General features: G+C 41.5%; 1 protein-coding gene across 1 annotated transcript in view; it reads right to left on the minus strand.

The window, feature by feature from the left end:
• Positions 1 to 17,009, minus strand: part of LOC111968642 (inositol hexakisphosphate kinase 2) — a 33,113-nt gene extending 16,104 nt beyond the window's left edge. Inside the window, exon 1 of the mRNA XM_023994401.2 lies at positions 16,430 to 17,009. The gene's annotated coding sequence lies outside the window, so the exon portion shown is untranslated. The remainder of the gene's footprint in view (positions 1 to 16,429) is intronic.
• Positions 17,010 to 19,377: the final 2,368 nt, after the last annotated feature.

Genomic DNA, 19,377 nt, shown 5'->3' on the forward strand with positions numbered 1-19,377 from the left:
ATTTTAAAGAGAGTTATCAGCCTCAGAAATTGCAGCTCAAATAAATTATTCAGAGTTCAAGTAACAGACACATCAACATCAACTGTTCAGAGGAGACTGTGTGAATCAGGCCTTCATGGTCGAATTGCTGCAAAGAAACCACTACTAAAGGACACCAATAAGAAGACGAGACTTGCTTGGGCCAAGAAACACGAGCAATGGACATTAGACCGGTGGACATCTGTCCATTGGTCTGATTTTCCAAATTTGAGATTTTTGGTTCCAACCGCAGTGTCTTTGTGAGATGCAGAATAGGTGAACGGATGATCTCTGGATGTGTGGTTCCCACTGTGAAGCATGGAGGTGTGATGGTGCTTTGCTGGTTGTCAGTGATTTATTTATAATTCAAGGCACACTTAACTAGCATGGCTACCACAGTGATATGCCATCCCATCTGGTTTGCACTTAGTGGGACTATCATTTGTTTTTCAACAGGACAATGACCCAACACCTCCAGGCTGTGTAAGGGCAATTTGACCAAGAGGGAGAATGATGGAGTGCTGCATCAGATGACTTGGCCTCCACAATCACCCAACCTCAACCTAATTGGGATGAGTTGGACCGCAGAGTSAAAGAAAAGCAGCCAACAAGTGCTTAGCATATGTGGGAACTCCTTCAAGACTGTTGGAAAAGCATTCCAGGTAAAGCTGGTTGAGAGAATGCCAAGAAAGACCAAAGCTGTCATCAAGGCAAAGGGAGGTATTTAAAGAATCTGAAATATACTTTGATTTGTTTAACACTTTTTTTGGTTACTACATGATTCCATATGTTATTTCATTATTTTGATGTCTTCACTATTATCCTACAATATAAAAAAAAAAATCTATATATATATATATATTTTTTTTTTAAACACTGGAATGAGTAGGTGTCCACTCTTGACTGGTACCGCATTTTCTCCATATCGGCCAGCTCTAGTTCCCACCCTGACTTCATATCCTGCTGGTAACCAGGATAGCAGAATTGCATCACTGGCCCCAGTTAAGGCTGTCTGGACTTGAGGACACACCCCTCATTGTTTGAATCTTTGAAAGCAGTCTTCAGCACAAAATGCAATAAACATATTTGCTTTGAAAATAATATAATTTTGTAATGGAGTGCGCTTCTCCTCAAGTACGTTGATTCAATTTGCTGAGAATTTAAATATTTCTTATTAAAGGACAGCACCTGAACACACTGATCAGTGGTGCAAGGGTGTGCGCGACAGAGCCTCTTTTCACTAGTTTAGCCATTGCCCCCTGCTGCTAGGGGTAAACGGGTGTTGGCTCAACCCCACTCCTCGGTGTTCAGTCAGTGTCCAAGAACCCAGAGAGCAGCATCTGTTCATAAACAGGCCACAGGGATCTAGCATACCTGTAGTGGGTGTATGATTTGTTTATGTTTGAATGTTGTGTCATGCCATTTCCAATTCAGTGGCCAGGGATGCACAGCCTCATAGCATCTTTGCAATGGAAATTAAGGCCTTATCCACAACATAGCCTGAGTCAGCAGTTCAATAGGATCTTCTTCTGTGGAGAGGCATCTCTCTCCTGTCAACTTGACTCCCAGGGCTCTACAATGCGACCATTTTACTCCCGTATGCACCTAAATATTTTGCTGTATGACCTGGAATTTTAAGAAAAAAATTAAGGATTCTAGCTTTATTACCCATAAATAATTTTCACTGTGCTCCTAAATTTGTGTTCGCCTACCTTTTTCAAAACGTGCTCCTTGTCGAAAAGGTCAGCGTAGAGCCCTGACACCACGGCATACATGGGTAAGCTGACAACGTCACGAAAACGATGTGCACGCTTCAATGGGGCATAAGTCTGTTGTGATATTGGATGACTAGATAGCTAGCAACAATGACAAGAAACTACCAAACTTTAAGTGGCTCATTTCAGCTAGTTTCATCTTGTTCTTGATACCACGTCTTGAGGTGTTTTGACTGATTTTATGTCAATGCTAATATGGCAAAAATTCACAAACTAGCTAACAAACAACTGTAATGATTTATTTGACAGACAAGTGCTCAATGTATTTATGTTTTTAATAAACAAACATTGGAGGCTAAATATATTTCACATGTTGACAACCATCTAAGATAACTCTGTTTCGCCCCAGTTGCGCACGTGTCCGTTTTGTTGCTAAACAACCAACCCTTCTATAGGTTCAGTGTGTCAAGTTGGTGTGTGCACCAGCCTTGCTGAGATTTCCTCACCCAGAGATCTCATCTCACCACACGTGAGGTGACAGGATGGGTGTACACATGCCTTATGGCTCATCAACACTAAATATAACCGCTCTCTCACACACACACACACCTCTCGCCCTAAATATCAGCAGTCACACATCTTATCACATGCTATTAAAAGCCTGAGGGGCCTGAGCGCTGACAAACACAAAGAAATGCCACCACCACTGACGCAAACATCCCATCCATGCACGTAGCCAAGGACTGGCTCTCCTTAGGACCCATGCACTTYGTTCACGTCGTCCTGCATGCATGTTGTCCTTTGTTCATGACCAGAAAAGGAGAGCCAGCCAGTACAAGTAGCCTATCTGCCGTGTATCAGACACTAACAGTACTAGAGGCCCAGGTAAACCAGAGGAAACCAACATGGAGAAGATAGAAAAGGATGGGGAGAGGGTTGAAAATGGAAAATTACTTCTCTGGAGAGAAGGAGAGCAAGAGAGAGAGTCTGGACAGGCTGCCTTTGGGCAATTCAAGCTTGGCTTTTAAAGCTCCACTTGGAAATATGATCATTACAGGGTGACTGAGGGCTGGAGTCTGCTCTCACCCTGGAAACGCAATACTTACTTAAGTCAAGATCCTGCACAGTGCACCCTCACACACTAAAAACAGCCCGATTGTTGGGAAGCAGCGTTGGTGGTTTGATGTAGGTGGGTTATTAGGCTGCTGTGGCTTCATGGTGATAATAGGTTTTTGCTTCAGATGCATAGTCATTAGTCAGTGTGTGTTTTTAAAACAAGTGTGGACAGTGAAGGAGGCTGTTGATAGAAGTTATTTAGGCAGGAGAACAGTGTGTTTTGGTGTCCTGACCAACAATTTGTGCCATGGTTCTCACGTGTGAACACGTGAGGGAGAGTACATGTGTGTCTGGATAGATCACAGAGGTAGCCCTCCCTCTCCTCTAATGAACCCGCCCAGCCAAAACTCTCCATCTGAATCGCTTGCTGAATCATTATCAGAAAGGAAGAGCAGTGTCTGATGGATTGAGAGATGGGGTGTCTGGCTGGCTGTTGAGGTGAGCTGGCCAGCCAGTGGATTGGGTGATGGGTGTGATGAAGGCCCCTGAGTGGGTGTTGATGGGGAAACTGGGCCTGGTCCAATGAGCAGGCCACTGAGTCCCACAGCAGACAGAAAGCTGCAGAGCACAGTGGAAAAGTACTGCAGCCTGAGTCACTGAAGAAAGCGTTCTGATAGAGCAAGACACACACATATTCAGTAAACAGACAGAAGAAACCCCATAGCCAACATTCTTACAGGCAGCTAAATAGATGAATACATCCACATACAGACTGAAAATATGTGCAATAACAAACCCTACAAGTAGCCTACGTTACAACAGATTCAGATCAGCTGAGAGAGTTGCAATTTGCATAGACATTTTCCATATCTTAAACATAAAAGTAATTTACAATTCAAGGTCTGTGCCAATGAGTGGGGAGCTGGAATATGGTCAGTGTGTGAGTGTGTCAGATTGATGATGAGAGAGTAAAGAGTAGCCCTAGTCATTTTTACCCTCTCTCCACCATTATCACCACTCCCTCTCAATACAATTCCTCTGTCCCCATCGACCCCTTAAAGCTGCAATATAACTTTTTGGGTAACTTGACCAAATTCACATAGAAATGCTAGTCATTCTCATTGAAATCAAGTCTAAGAAGCAGTAGATCTGTTCTATATGCGCTATTTCTATGCTTCCCGAGCTTAAGTTTCGTTTTTGCGTCTTACTTTCGGTTTTGTACACCAGCTTCAAAACAGGTGGAAATACAATATTTTGGGTTATGGAAAATATTTTCACAGCGGTTTAGATGGTACAATGATTCTCTACACTACTTGCTTGTTTTGTCACAAACTGAAATTTTGCAACCAGGAAATGGCAGAGCGATTTATGCATAGTGCACCTTTTACAATCCCAAAACATCACTACTTTGCACTTCCCTGCTTCCACAATCTGAGACTAAACCCCTTTGCAGTCACAAATCCCTTCATACTCTTCAAGTCCATAATTCTCTGGGTGATCTGCTGCACGTGATCCCCAGCTGAAGWGAACAGGGGAGTGCAGGAGGCATCAGCCTGACCCTATCATAGCAAAATAGGACGTGGAGAGAGCGAGAGTGGGAGAGCGAGAGTGGGAGAAAGAGAGTGAGACAGCCATTGTGCCAGAGTATGTTATAATAAACCAGTGAAAATGAGATCCCAGGCTCAATATAAGGTAGTAATCCTTCAATAAAAGTGCATCAGATTCTAATTAGAGCAATAGGGTGCCAGAGAGAGAGAGAGAATGGGGTGGAGTAGGGTAAGGTAGGGTGGAGTAGAGAGAGGATTGTAGGCGAGTTGGCACCAGGACAGGATTCTGCCATGGTCTTTCCTATACCTCCTGCATACTCTACCTAACAAAGCAGGTTCCAACGACTCGGCTGTTACTGTGGAACGGAGCCACGCTTATGTACTCTCAAGGACAAATACCAGGGCCTCCCTCTCTCTCACTCAATCTAACCGACTTCCCTGGCATAACAGTCACTTGCTTGTGCCACTTATGGAGCCTTATATAGCTAACTATGCTTCTTAACAACTAGCGAGAAGGATTTTGACACCCACCATCTCAGATTGTTCTGTAGTTAAGATTAGCATTCCTGAAATACTATTTTGTTCAAATATAATTACGTCTTAGAATTAAGCTAATTGATTCCACCCAAATTGGTCATTTTTATTTATATAATTCATAGAATCTTCAATAAATATAGTACTTAACATCCGATTTGGACATACATTTTTCTTAACAATGAGTAAGACATGAGGAATCCATTAAATGATCAAAAGCCACCCACGGGCCCCTCATGCCAATCCCACCCCAACAACCAGTATTAGTTCTCCATGTTTGACAAGTAGTATGGAGCTGCTGCTTAGAGTATTGTTTCTTTGTAATGTATTCCCTGTAAATCTGGTTGTGTTATTTTTCCCCCGTTCAGAGAAATTAGCCATCGAAATCACTTGCATGATTTACCATAAATGAGTGTGAAAGTACCACGTTTTGCTCACTAGCTGCCACCGCTCCTTCTAATTGCCACCACACCCTTTCATCCATGTTGGAGGTCTCGTGTTTGTTAAATGGATCACAACATTTTCTTTGCAACATTGGTTTGAAAATAAATAGCTGTTGCTCATGATGAAAATAGATTGTATGGTCATCCTCACAATTCAAGCCAATCCTCCATGAAGCAATTCAGTTTGTCATTCTCTTTGGCTTAATGATTGTCCAGGAAACAGACCCTCTATGTCCTTCAAAAAAGTATGGATTAGTTAGACCATTCCCGGTGAACAAGCAAACCATTAGGCTACAGCAGTTCTAATGGTTTGGTCTCTTCAACAGTAAAAGTCCCAAATACACACTGTATATTGTTTTGCAATGTTAATGGTAAATGTCACAAATCACACACACACACATATATACACTGCTCAAAAAAATAAAGGAAACACTTAAACAACACAATGTAACTCCAAGTCAATCACACTTCTGTGAAATCAAACTGTCCACTTAGGAAGCAACACTGATTGACAATAAATTTCACATGCTGTTGTGCAAATGGAATAGACAAAAGGTGGAAATTATAGGCAATTAGCAAGACAACCCTAATAAAGGAGTGATTCTGCAGGTGTGACCACAGACACTTCTCAGTTCCTATGCTTCCTGGCTGATGTTTTGGTCACTTTGAATGCTGGCGGTGCTCTCACTCTAGTGGTAGCATGAGACGGAGTCTACAACCCACAAACAATGGCTCAGGTAGTGCAGCTCATCCAGGATGGCACATCAATGCGAGCTGTGGCAAGAAGGTTTGCTGTGTCTGTCAGCGTAGTGTCCAGAGCATGGAGGCGCTACCAGGAGACAGGCCAGTACATCAGGAGACGTGGAGGAGGCCGTAGGAGGCAACAACCAGCAGCAGGACGCTACCTCCGCCTTTGTGCAAGGAGGAGCAGGTGGAGCACTGCCCGAGCCCTGCAAAATGACCTCCAGCAGGCCACAAATGTGCATGTGTCTGCTCAAACGTCAGAAACAGACTCCATGAGGGTGGTATGAGGGCCCGACGTCCACAGGTGGGGTTGTGCTTACAGCCCAACACCGTGCAGGACGTTGGCATTTGCCAGAGAACACCAAGATTGGCAAATTCGCCACTGGCGCCCTGTGCTCTTCACAGATGAAAGCAGGTTCACACTGAGCACATGTGACAGACGTGACAGAGTCTGGAGACGCCGTGGAGAACGTTCTGCTGCTTGCAACATCCTCCAGCATGACCGGTTTGGCGGGTTCCTCCTAATGCAAGACAATGCTAGACCTCATGTGGCTGGAGTGTGTCAGCAGTTCCTGCAAGAGGAAGGCATTGATGCTATGGACTGGCCCGCCCGTTCCCCAGACCTGAATCCAATTGAGCACATCTGGGACATCATGTCTCGCTTCATCCACCAACACCACGTTGCACCACAGACTGTCCAGGAGTGGCGGATGCTTTAGTCCAGGTCTGGAGGAGATCCCTCAGGAGACCATCCGCCACCTCATCAGGAGCATGCCCAGGCGTTGTAGGGAGGTCATACAGGCACGCGGAGGCCACACACACTACTGGACCTCATTTTGACTTGTTTTAAGGACATTACATCTAAGTTGGATCAGCCTGTAGTGTGGTTTTCCACTTTAATTTTGAGTGTGACTCCAAATCCAGACCTCCATGGGTTGATAAATTTGATTTACATTGATCATTTKTGTGTGATTTTGTTGTCAGCACATTCAACTATGTAAAGAAAAAAGTATTTAATAAGAATATTTCATTCATTCAGATCTAGGATGTGTTATTTTAGTGTTCCCTTTATTTTTTTGAGCAGTGATATATATATATATAGAGAGAGATGTTTTCTAATAATTGTATTAACAAACATGACTTCCATGCAATGGTTTATAATTGTATTTTTTATTTTATTAGGGTTAGTCACAAGCCAATTTCTCCATAGGCTAGTAGGAAAATTATTCATATGAGAATTGCACCATATGGATAGCCCTCAGAGAGCTTCCATTTGTTGGACTATTCAAGGAGAGTTGGGTTGATTCATTACATTGCTAAGAGAAGGACAAACTGAATTGCTTTCATGGAGGACTGGCTTGACCACACAATTTATTTTAACCATGAGCAAAAGCGATTGGTTTGTACCCAAAGTTGCAAATAAAATGTTGACTCATTTAATAAACCTGGAAAATGTATGAAAGGGTGTGGTGGCAGTAGCAGAAACAGTGGCATCTAGTGGGCAAAACATGGTAATGTCGCACTGATTTATGGTAAATAATGCAAGCGACTTCCAATGGCTAATTTCTCTAACAGAGGAAAACAAACATTACCAGATTCACAGATACAAATATTGAAGAAGCAATACTCCAAGCCGCAGCTCCATATTAACGTGTCAAACATAGAGAACAGATCCTGTATACTGGTTATTGGGGTGGGATTTGCATGGGATGTGGGGGTTCTTGGATGGCTTTTGACCATTTTATTTGATTTCTCATGTCTTACTCAATGGTAGGAAGAAGAAGTTTTATCCAAATCAGATGTTGGGTGCTATAATTTGTGGAATATTATGTGAATCCTATAAATAAATAAAAAAGGCTAATTCAAATTAAAACTTGGATAAGATAAGCATTCCTGAAAAATAATTGTCTGTTTCTAACTACAGAAATTATTTCAGAAAATTCTGAGATGGTAGGTGTCATGGCTTGCTGAAATGACTAGACYAAGCACTACAGGGCAGGACAACAAAAGAGCAGAGGTTAGGATATACTTCATGCATTTAACAAGACACCAACATACAATTTACATAACAGTCAGTGACCAAATTACTGACTGTCTGTGACCTATGGAGGGAATGATGATTGGCAGTTAAAATGTTGGACTATCAGAGGTATGGAGGGAGCGTTATTGCTTTTCCTGGCATTGTCACTCCTTGGTTTAGAATTGATGGTGCACAAATAAAGCCATAGTGTCCCTCCAGAAATGCTTTAGTCTCCCCAGCCCCCCCCCCCCTCTCCCTCTCAGGGGCAGGGAAACCCCCTCCCATCCTGGCAGAAGACAGAGTGTGTGTGCATAGGTAATATCAGATATGGCTCAGTTGTCAGATCTGATTTCATATGATCCACACAGTCCTAGAATAGGCCAGCCTAAAGAGAATACCAAATCTCTCTCTCAATCTGTCAATCACTAGTTTAAGCTGTCAGTCAACAAGAGTGTGAAAGATATTAAAGCAGGGGTTCCCAAACTTTTGGCCCCGACCCCATTTTGATTAAATAAATAAAAATATGACCCCACAAGTTTTAAAAAACTGAAACGTTTAATACACACACATACACCCTTGGGGCTACGGTAGTCTATTACAAATCAGTCTGACAGTACTTTTGATAGAATATGCGCATCATTTGTATTTATTATGGATCCCCATTAGTTACTGCCAAAGCAGCAGCTACTCTTCCTGGGGTCCAGCAAAATGAAGGCAGTTTATACAATTTTAAAACATTACAATACATTCACAGATTGCACAACACACTGTGTGCCCTCAGACCCCTACTCCACCACATATCTACAGTATTAAATCCATGTGTATGTATAGTGCGTATGTTATCGTGTGTGTGTGTATGCATGTGTCTGTGCCAATGTTTGTGTTGCTTCACAGTCCCCGCTGTTCCAGAAGGTGTTTTTTAATCTGTTTTTTTAATCTAATTTTACTGCTTGCGTCAGTTGCTTGATGTGGAATAGAGTTCCATGTCATTCATTATGTTATTGTTCCTCCACTGATTTAGCACCTAGTCTTGTCCACTGTGTTCTAACTACACTTGTGGGCATTGTAGAGGAAAAGAGAAGACACATACTGTATGTGTTCCTGAGAGTCTTCTCTTTCAGTGATGGGTTCATAATATTTTGTAACTTAAATAGTTCAAAAGACAGCTCCACATTTGTAGGAAGTAAATAGAAACCGCTCTGTTTACTACAACCACTTATTTATTTTTCTCACGATCCCCTTTTAAAATCAGGCGACCCCACATGGGGTTTCGACCCCTAGTTTGGGAAACTCTGCATTAAAGCTAGGCAAAATAATAATTATAGAATTGGACTAGGCTATATTAAAGTATTAAAGTCATCTGTGTGTCTAGAAAGCTTATTAAGGATATGTGACTGAATGTCTCTGATGGCTTAGGCTACATACATTGGTGTGTGAGCAGAGCCATATTAGGGCAAATGAGTGTGTGTAAATTTATCCTGTCCTTTTGATGTCTCTGCCATTTTCATCCTGTTGCTACGGTGCTAACCCTTACCCCGCCCCATTCCGAGTGTGTGCCCAACCCACTAAACCTCAGTAATCACAGTGCCAGCGGGACAGGAGTGTGTGTGTGAGAGAGAGATCGGAGCCCAAACTTCAGAGGGATCTCAGATTAACAGGGGCTGAGTGACTCACAGCAGACACTGTGGGTCTGGGAAAGGAGGGTGGAGGGGAGGACCAGGGGTGTGCTAATGGGGTAGGGAATTGTGGCCTCCAGCCAACTCTGCAATGCCTCTATCGTCATACGAGAGTGATGCTGACAATGTAAGACGTGTGTTTCTTTCCCTCTCATCCAAATGACAGACTAGGATAAAAACATTTAAACAGGTGAGATGTCCAGGACCAGGTGTCTCACCCTTGACAATGCCTGCAATAATAAAATAAAAAAACATGCCTTTGGTTGAGGGGAGCCAAACCAATCTAATCTATGAAGAACAGACATGGCAAGATTAACCCAGTGGGTGTTTGTTCCATCATGATATAACACATTAATGGTTAGCTATTAAACCTGCCATTTAAGAGGCAGCAAATTCTAATGCAACCAACCAACAACTCATCGGAACATAGCCTAGGCCTGATCATGGTTTTAATGGACATCTGCTATTGAGCCTATGTTTAAAGCTATTCATTAGGCCAGTTTCTTATAACCTACTGTACGCATCAGAAGAACACTGAACCTTCCATGGGTCTTCTTCCCATCCCAACCTGCCATCACCCCACTATGAGATATGGACAGGTTGTCAGCAGCACTCTCCAACACGCCTTGCCTTGTCAGATTGATTTCGCTGCTATGCAGAACCACAGAGTGGCTAGTTCTTGGAACCCCCCAGGAAGTCTGAGGGAAGGAAGAATGAGGGCAAGACAGGAGGAAGGCAGGGTTCTGAAGATTGGGTCAGTACCAGGCCAGATAACCTAGGAGGGAGAGGTTCCATAGGCTGGTTATGTAACACAACCACCATTTCCACAGAATTGCTGTCCTGTTTTCTGGTAAACATGGCCTGTGTCTATCCATGGTTGTCTCTCCAAAAATGTGTCATAGAGTTGGCTGAGGTAAGGCATCTCACAGCAGGTTGTCAAATGCCTGTCATTCAGGAGGACACAGGTGGGTGCACAGAGCGCACACACACACACAACTTAATGTGTCCCAACTCAAATTGTACTTCCCGCACCTCACACCTAATCCTTCTGAGATAGTTTGCATTGGACTGGAGCCACATGGACTACTCGGAGAAGCTATGTGCAAGAAAAGCCTTCGTCTCCTGTCTTGACCATCCATCTCCAGTGGAAGGCCAGCGTGTCAGACCAGCAGCATGGACTCAATTTCCACAGAGTACATTTACCCCACAGGTGCAGTAACAGGAACATATCACCACGGTAGCTGGCTAGCTGTAGGGACAGATAGTTCGGGTTAGGGTGAGAAAGGCGTAACGTCACTGCCGGGAGGAAGTCTCTCATTTCTGAGGGATACCCTACATGCCTTACGTAAGGCCTGGAAAAGAACACCATCTAAAGTGAGTTACCCTCAGGGCCAATGGCCTGTATAACATCATGATGAGGTGCTAGCCAGGGCAAATTTCAGTTTGATTAGAAACATATACAAAATGAATACACTCTTAGAACTAGCTTGTTTTTCAATTAGCCAAGAAAATTACACTTAGAGTATAGGTTCATCTCCAGTACCAGTCAATAGTTTGGACACACCTACTCATTCAAGGGTTTTTCTTTATTTGAACAATTTTCTACATTGTAGAATAATAGTGAAGACATCAAAACTATGAAATAACACATGGAATCATGTAGTAACCAAAAAAGTGTTTATATTTGAGATTCTTCAAAGTAGCCACCCTTTGCCTTGACGACCGCTTTGCACACTCTTGGCATTCTCTCAACCAGCTTCATGAAGTAGTCACCTGGAATGCATTTCAATTAACAGGTGTGCCTTGTTAAAAGTTAATTTGTGGAATTTCTTTCCTTCTTAATGCGTTTGAGCCAATCAGTTGTGTTGTGACAAAGTAGGGGTGGTATACAGAAGATAGACCTATTTGGTAAAAGACAAAGTCCATATTATGGCAAGAACCGCTCAAATAAGAAAAGTGAAACGACAGTAAATCATTACTTGAAGACATGAAGGTCAGTCAATACAGAAAATGTCAAGAACTTTTAAAGTTTCTTCAAGTGTAGTCGCAAAAACCATCAAGCACTACAATGAAACTGGCTCTCATGAGGACCACCACAAGAAAGGAAGACCCAGAGTTACCTCTACTGCAGAGGATAAGTTCATTAGAGAGTTACCAGACTAAGATTGCAGCCCAAATAAATGCTTCACAGAGTTCAAGTAACAGACACATCAACATCAACTGCTCAGAGAACACTGCGTGAATCAGGCCTTCGTGGTTGAATTTCTGCAAAGAAATCACTACTAAAGGACACCAATAATAAGAAGAGACTTGCTTGGGCCAAGAAACACGAGCAATGGACATTAGACCGGTTGAGGTCTATCCAAAACTTGAGTCCAAATTTGAGATCCTCGTTCCAACCAGTAGGTGAATGGATGGATGTTCTCCGCAGCATGTGTGGTTCAAGGCACACTTAACCAGCATGGCTACCACAGCATTCTGAAGTGATACCCCATCCCATCTGGGTTGAGCTTAATGGGACTATCATTTGTTTTTCAACAGGACAATGACCCCAAAAACACCTCCAGGCTCTGGAAGGGCTATTTGACCAAGGAGAGTGATGGAGTGCTGCATCAGATGACCTGGCCTCCACAATCACCCGACCTCAACCCAATTAAAATAAAATGTTATTGGTCACATACACGTGATTAGCAGATGTTATTGCAGGTGTAGCGAAATGCTTGTGCATCTAGCTCTGACAGTGCAGTAATATCTTACAAGTAATATCAAACTAATTACACAACATATACCCAATACACACAAATCTAAGTAGGAATGAAGTAAGACTATTTACATATGGACAAGCGATGTCAGATCGGAACGGACTAAGATACAGTAGAATAGTATACAGTATATACATATGAGTATTTCAAGATCTGTAAACATTAAGTGACTAAGATACCGTAGAATAGTATAGAATACGTTATATACATATGAGATGAGTAATGYCATATATGTAAACATTATTAAAGTGACTAGTGTTMCATTCCTTAACTTCTTGAGGGCAGGGGGCAGCATTTTCACTTTCGGGAAAAATAGCATGCCAAAATTCAACTGCTTGCTACTCATCCCCAGAATATAAGATATGCATATTATTAGTAGATTTGGATCATGTCTGTGAGAATAACAGAACTTATGTAGCAGGCAAAACCCTGAGGACAAACCATTCAGAATTTGTATTTTTTTGATGTCACTGTCTTTTCAATTAGTTTTCTTAGACACCAGATTTCTAATGGACTTGCTTGCAGTTCCTACCGCTTCCACTGGATGTCACCAGTCCTTGGAAATCGGTTGAGGTTATTCCTTTGTGTAGTGAAGAAGTAGGGCTATCGTAAATGAGGGTCACACTAAGTAAATTTTTTGAGAGAGTCACGTTACGAAAAAAGTTGCGTCAGTTTGTTTTCTTTTTGTATTGAACACAGATCATCCCGTCTTCAAATTGATCGATTATTAACGTTTAAAAATACCTAACGTTGTATTACAAAAGTAGTTTGAAATGTTTTGGTAAAGTTTACATGTAACTTTTGATATATTTTGTAGTGAMKTGGCGRRAGTTGGAAGCTGTGTTTTTCTGGATGAAACRGTCCAAATAAATTGACATTTTGAATATATATCGACGGAATTAATCGAACAAAAGGACCATTTGTGATGTTTATGGGACATATTGGAGTGCCAACAAAAGAATTTCGTCAAAGGTAAGGCATGATTTATATTTTATTTCTGCGTTTTGTGTCGTGCTTGCAGTGTTGAATTATGCTACTCTCTTTGTTTACTGTTGTGCTATCATCAGATAATAGCATCTTATGCTTTCGCCGAAAAGCCTTTTTGAAATCTGACATGTTGGCTGGATTCACAACGAGTGTAGCTTTAATTTGGTATCTTACATGTGTGATTTAATGAAAGTTTGATTTTTATATCATGTTATTTGAATATGGCGCGCTGTATTTTCCCTGGCTATTGGCCGGTGGGACGTTTGCGTCCCACCTGCCCCAGAGAAGTTAACTTCACTAGGGGGCACTATTTTCACTTCCGGATGAAAAGCGGGCCCAAAGTAAACTGCCTGCTACTCAGGCCCAGAAGCTAGGATATGCATATAATTGGCAGATGTGAATAGAAAACACTCTAAAGTTTCCAGAACTGTTAAAAGAATGTCTGTGAGTATAACAGAACTGATTTGGCAGGTGAAAACCTGAGAAAATTCCATCCAGGAAGTGGGATTTTTTKATGTTTGTAGTTTTCTATTGAACGCCATTACAGTATCCATTTACTTAGGACTCAAATTGCACTTCCTATGGCTTCCACTWGATGTCAACAGTCKTTAGAAACTGTTTCAGGCTTGTATTCTGAAAAATGAGGGCGTAAGACCACTCTAAATGAGTGGACCCTACAGTGTTGCAGAGCTTTTTGATGCGCGCGACCGAGAGCGCGCCTTTCTTGTTTACCTTTTATATTGACAACGTTATTGTCCGGTTGAAATATTGTCAATTATTTAGGCTAAAAACAACCTGAGGATTGATTATAAACATCGTTTGAAATGTTTCTACGAACTTTACGGATACCATTTGGATTTTTCGTCTGCCTGTTGTGACTGCGTTTGAGCCTGTGGATTACTGAACAAAACGCAAGAACAAAACTGAGTTTGTTGGATACAAACAGGGACTTTATTGAATAAAACAAAAATGTATTGAGTAAATGGAGTCTTGTGAGTGCAACCATATGAAGATCATCAAAGGTAAGTGATTAATATTATCTCTATTTCTGACTTGTGTAACTCCGCTACTTGGCTGGTAACTGTTTGTAATGATTTGTCTGCTGGGCGCTGTTCTCAGAGAGTCGCATGGTACGCTTTCGCCGTAAAGTCTTTTTGAAATCTGACAACGTGGTTCGATTAACAAGAAGTTAATCTTTAAACCGATGTATAACACTTGCATGTTTTATAATGAGTATTTCTGTTTTTGAATTTGGCGCTCTGCAATTTCACTGGATGTTGGCCAGGTAGCGTCCCACTTACCCTAGTGAGGTTAAAGTGGCCAGTGATTTCTAGTCTATGCCTATAGGCAGCAGCCTCTAATGTGCTAGTGATGGTTTGGGATGAGTTGGACCGCAGAGTGAAGGAAAAGCAGCCAACAAGTGCTCAGCATATGTGGGAACTCCTTCAAGACTGTTGGAAAAGCATTCCTCATGAAGCTGGTTGAGAGAATGCCAAGCGTGTGCAAAGCTGTCAAGGCAAAGGGTGGCTACTTTTAAAAATCTAAGATACAAAATATATTTTGATTTGTTTAACACTTTTTTGGTTACTACATGGTTCCATATGTGTTATTTCATAGTTTATGTCTTCACTATTATTCTACAATGTAGAAAATAGTAAAAATAAATTAAAACCCTTTAATGAGTAGGTGTGTCCAAACTTTTAACTGGTACTGTATATCAAAGAGTGGGCACCTAAGCAACCTGAGTCGGGTTCCAAATTATAGGTGTTTGCTCTGGTGAGAGAAAATGTCATCCTTCGAAACCACAGACATCGCTCTGTGACTCAAAGCCTACACCACCACCAGAGACCCCTCTTATCTCACACACACAGAGTTGACAGTGAAATGAAAAGTCACTGTTCCAAATCTACAGGCCTAACAATAAAGACTGGAGGAACACATTTGCACACAAGTTACGCAAACTCTTTATGAGAGCGTTGAGAAATGTCAAACACACAGTGAAACTTTGCTTTGGGACACATTGGGAGTCTAAGGTAAGTGAAACTTGGTCTCTGACATTGCCTTAGAACAGTGGTGTAAAGTACTTAAGTAAAAATACTTTAAAGTACAGCATAAGTCGTTTTTGGGAGTTTCTGTACTTTACTATTTATAGCTTTGACAACTTTTACTTCACTACATTCCTAAAGAAAATAATGTACTTTTTACTTCATACGTTTTCCCTGACACCCAAAAGTACTCATTACATTTTGACAAGAAAATAGTCAAATTCTTGCACTTGACCCAGGATGTTCTCTTGATATCTCTACTGCCTCTGATCTGGTGGACTACCTAAACACAAATGCTTCATTTGGAAATTAATGTCTGAGTGTTGGGAGTGTGCCCCTGGTTATCCGTAAATAAATAAAAAATATATTWAAAAAACTTGGGCTGACTGGTTGGGAATAATGAGGAATTTTAAATTATTAATACTCTTACTTTTGATATTTAAGTATATTTCAGCAATTACATTTACTTTTGATACTTAAGTATATTTAAAATGAAATACTTTTAGACTTTTACTTATGTAGTATTTTACTGGGTGACTTTTACTTGAGTTATTTTCTATTAAGGCATCCTAACTTTTACTCAAGTATGACAATTGGGTACTTTTTCCACCACTGCCTTAGAAAAACAATGTTAGTAACCTCTCTATTTAATGCTGGAAAGTGTTAGGACTGATCCACAACGTTCATTTATGGTTACTGCTAGTGCTTCTAGCGAGGGTACCGTTAGCTTTAGTTTGGTAGCTAGCTAACGTTAGGTCGCCGTGCAAAATAGTCAGAAATTGTTCTGTACGCATATAGGTAGAATTTACTTAATTTACCGCCAGGCAAAATTATCAACTTATAAAAGTTATAAACCGTTTTTACCGGTGAATGCATATTTACCTTGGGTTTTGGCGATCATCAACTCGAGATTCCCTATAAACACACGGTATGATCAAAAAAAAAATATTAGTGCTATGGGTTTCATGTATTTCCGCTATTCCCAGAGTCCAATTTTCATTGGTTTATGAGACCGTGGGAATTCGTCTCTGATTGGTTGACGGCACGACCTCTCCCCGATGCCATAGCAACCAGTTGCTTTGATTTATGCGAAGACCTATGTCAAAGACAGTACAATATGAAGATAGGCTAAAACTGCTTCTCCAATAGAAATCCCCGATCACACTTGTAGGCGATGTCATGGCGACGTTGGATATCTAAACTCAATCGTAGAAACCCGCATTGGGTCTAACTGTCGTMTCGCGCCGAACTGCGCATGTGCAAGCCGTCAAATCAAACGCACTCCATCGATATAAAGTTGTTTTTGAGAAAAATGAAAACGTATCCGTTTGTCCAATTCCCAAGGTTTGAATTAAACATGTTCAACTAATTAATACATTGGATCGAATCTAGGTTATGTATTTAGATTTCGTGAATAATTTTTCACTTCTATCATTGACTTCTCACACCACAAACCCCGGCTCTGTTTGGTCTGTTTCGCAAGCGTTTCTGAAAGTCTCGCGATATTGCGCAAAGAAACTCTGTGCCATGTCATAGCCGGCAAAATACAGTAGGTCATAGATATAACATGGAAAATTCAGTTGTGCATAATTTACCTAGAGCAATATCTTTAGATAAATACAAGGCTCTACATTTACCCAAACACCTTTAGACTTAAGAAATGCATTCCAGGCTTGGCTGCTGCATGATAAATTAATGGATAAATAATGTTTTCTGTCACACACTGATCAGTTTCACCTATCCTTGTTATTGTCTCCACCCCCTCCAGGTGTCGCTTGTTATCCGTGGTGTATATATCCCTGTGTTTCCTGTCTCTCTGTGCCAGTTTGTCTTGTATTTTCTAAGTCAACCAGTGTGGTTTCCCTGTGCGCCTGCCTTGTCTATTCTCTTTGACTAGTCCTCCCGGTTTTGACCCTTGGCTGTTTTCTGGACTCTGTACCCACCTGCCTGACCATTCTGCCTGCCTGCCGCACTGTACATTCCTAGACACTGAACTGGTTTGACCTTTTGCTTGTCCACAACCATTCTCTTGCCTACCCCTTTTGAATGTAATAAATATCAGACTCAAACCATCTGCCTCCTGTGTCTGCATCTGGGTTTTGCCTTGTGCCCTTATAGTTTTCTGATAGAGTAGAATACAATAGAAGTGCATGCTGATTGTGTGGTTTTAGCTGGTTGAAGATGTGGCAAACCTGACCACCTCAGTGTCACCTGACAGGTTAATTCAATAACTCTGAAGCACGTTAAAACGGCCAGCTGATTCTAGCCGTCCCTTCTGGTTTTGTTTTAGTCTGGCAGCATAGTCTCATTTAGAGGACCCACACTTTTGTTAGTGTCTTATTGGTCAAGGTGACGCCAAATACATATCACCAACTCGTTAAGCCTATCAGCGGCCTTAATCCCCGGGATTTCAGAATCAATTAATCTATGACCCCAGCACGATGTGTGGTCAGAAACGTGCTTTCCCCATCTGGATGAGCAGTTTCACAGTTATCCTCCTGGTAAAGTTTTCCTCCTGTATGCCTGRTGTTTAATTGAGCGTGCATCTAAACGTAAGTGCCTTGAGATAGGTGTCATATTATGTGGAGTTAAGTTTTGTGGTCTATTTTGTATAATTACCATGTGTTGAGCTTGTTAGCTAGCTCGTGCTCCCGCTAGCATTAGCATTACTGTTAGCATTTTGCATTGGAATGCATAAGCATGACTGTTAGCGATTAGCCGTTTATTAGTGTTGCTCATTTATGGAGCTAGGCTATTTTCTATAATATATCATTCATACTCAGTGTATTAATATTATGTATACATTTCAACATTACTGTAATGTTTATTTGACTAGGCATTAGGCCTGCTGTGGTGTATTATAGCCAATGCTATTATCTACAATTGAAGTCAGAAGTTTACATACACCTTAGCCAAATACATTTAAACTCAGTTTTTCACAATTCTTGACATTTAATCCTAGTTAAGATTCACTGTCTTAGGTCAGTTAGGATCACCACTTTATTTTAAGAATGTGAAATGTCAAAATAATACCAGAGATTTATTTCAGCTTTTATTTCTTTCATCACATTCCCAGTGGGTCAGAAGTTTACATACACTCAATTAGTATTTGATAGCATTGCCTTTAAATTGTTTAACTTGGGTCAAACGTTTTGGGTAGCCTTCCACAAGCTTCCCACAATAAGTTGGGTGAATTTTGGCCCATTCATCCTGACAGAGCTGGTGTAACTGAGTCAGGTTTATAGGCCTCCTTGCTCGGACACGCTATTTCCGTTCTGCACACACATTTTCTATAGGATTGAGGTCAAGGCTTTGTGATGGCCTCTCCAATGCCTTGACTTTGTTGTCCTTAAGCCAATTTGCCACAACTTTGGAAGTATGCTTGGGGTTATTGTCCCTTTGGAAGACCCATTTGCGACCAAGCTTTAACTTCCTGACTGATGTCTTGATGTTGCTTCAATATATCCACATAATTGTCCTACCTCATGATGCCATCTATTTTGTGAAGTGCACCAGTCCCTCCTGCAGCAAAGCACCCTCACAACATGATGCTGCCACCCCCGTGCTTCACGGTTGGGATGGTGTTCTTTGGCTTGCAAGCCTCCCCCTTTTTCCTCCAAACATAACAATGGTCATTATGGCCAAACAGTTCTATTTTTGTTTCATCAGACCAGAGGACACTTCCCCAAAAAGTACGATCTGTGTCCCCATGTGCATTTGCAAACCGTAATCTGGCTTGTTTATGGCGGTTTTGGAGAAGTGGCTTCTTCCTTGCTGAGTGGCCTTTCAGGTTATGTCGATATAGGACTCGTTTTACTGTGGATGTAGAT

The sequence above is a fragment of the Salvelinus sp. IW2-2015 genome, linkage group LG1 (assembly GCF_002910315.2).
Source record: "Salvelinus sp. IW2-2015 linkage group LG1, ASM291031v2, whole genome shotgun sequence".
In the NCBI taxonomy this organism is placed as follows: Eukaryota; Metazoa; Chordata; class Actinopteri; order Salmoniformes; family Salmonidae; genus Salvelinus; species Salvelinus sp. IW2-2015.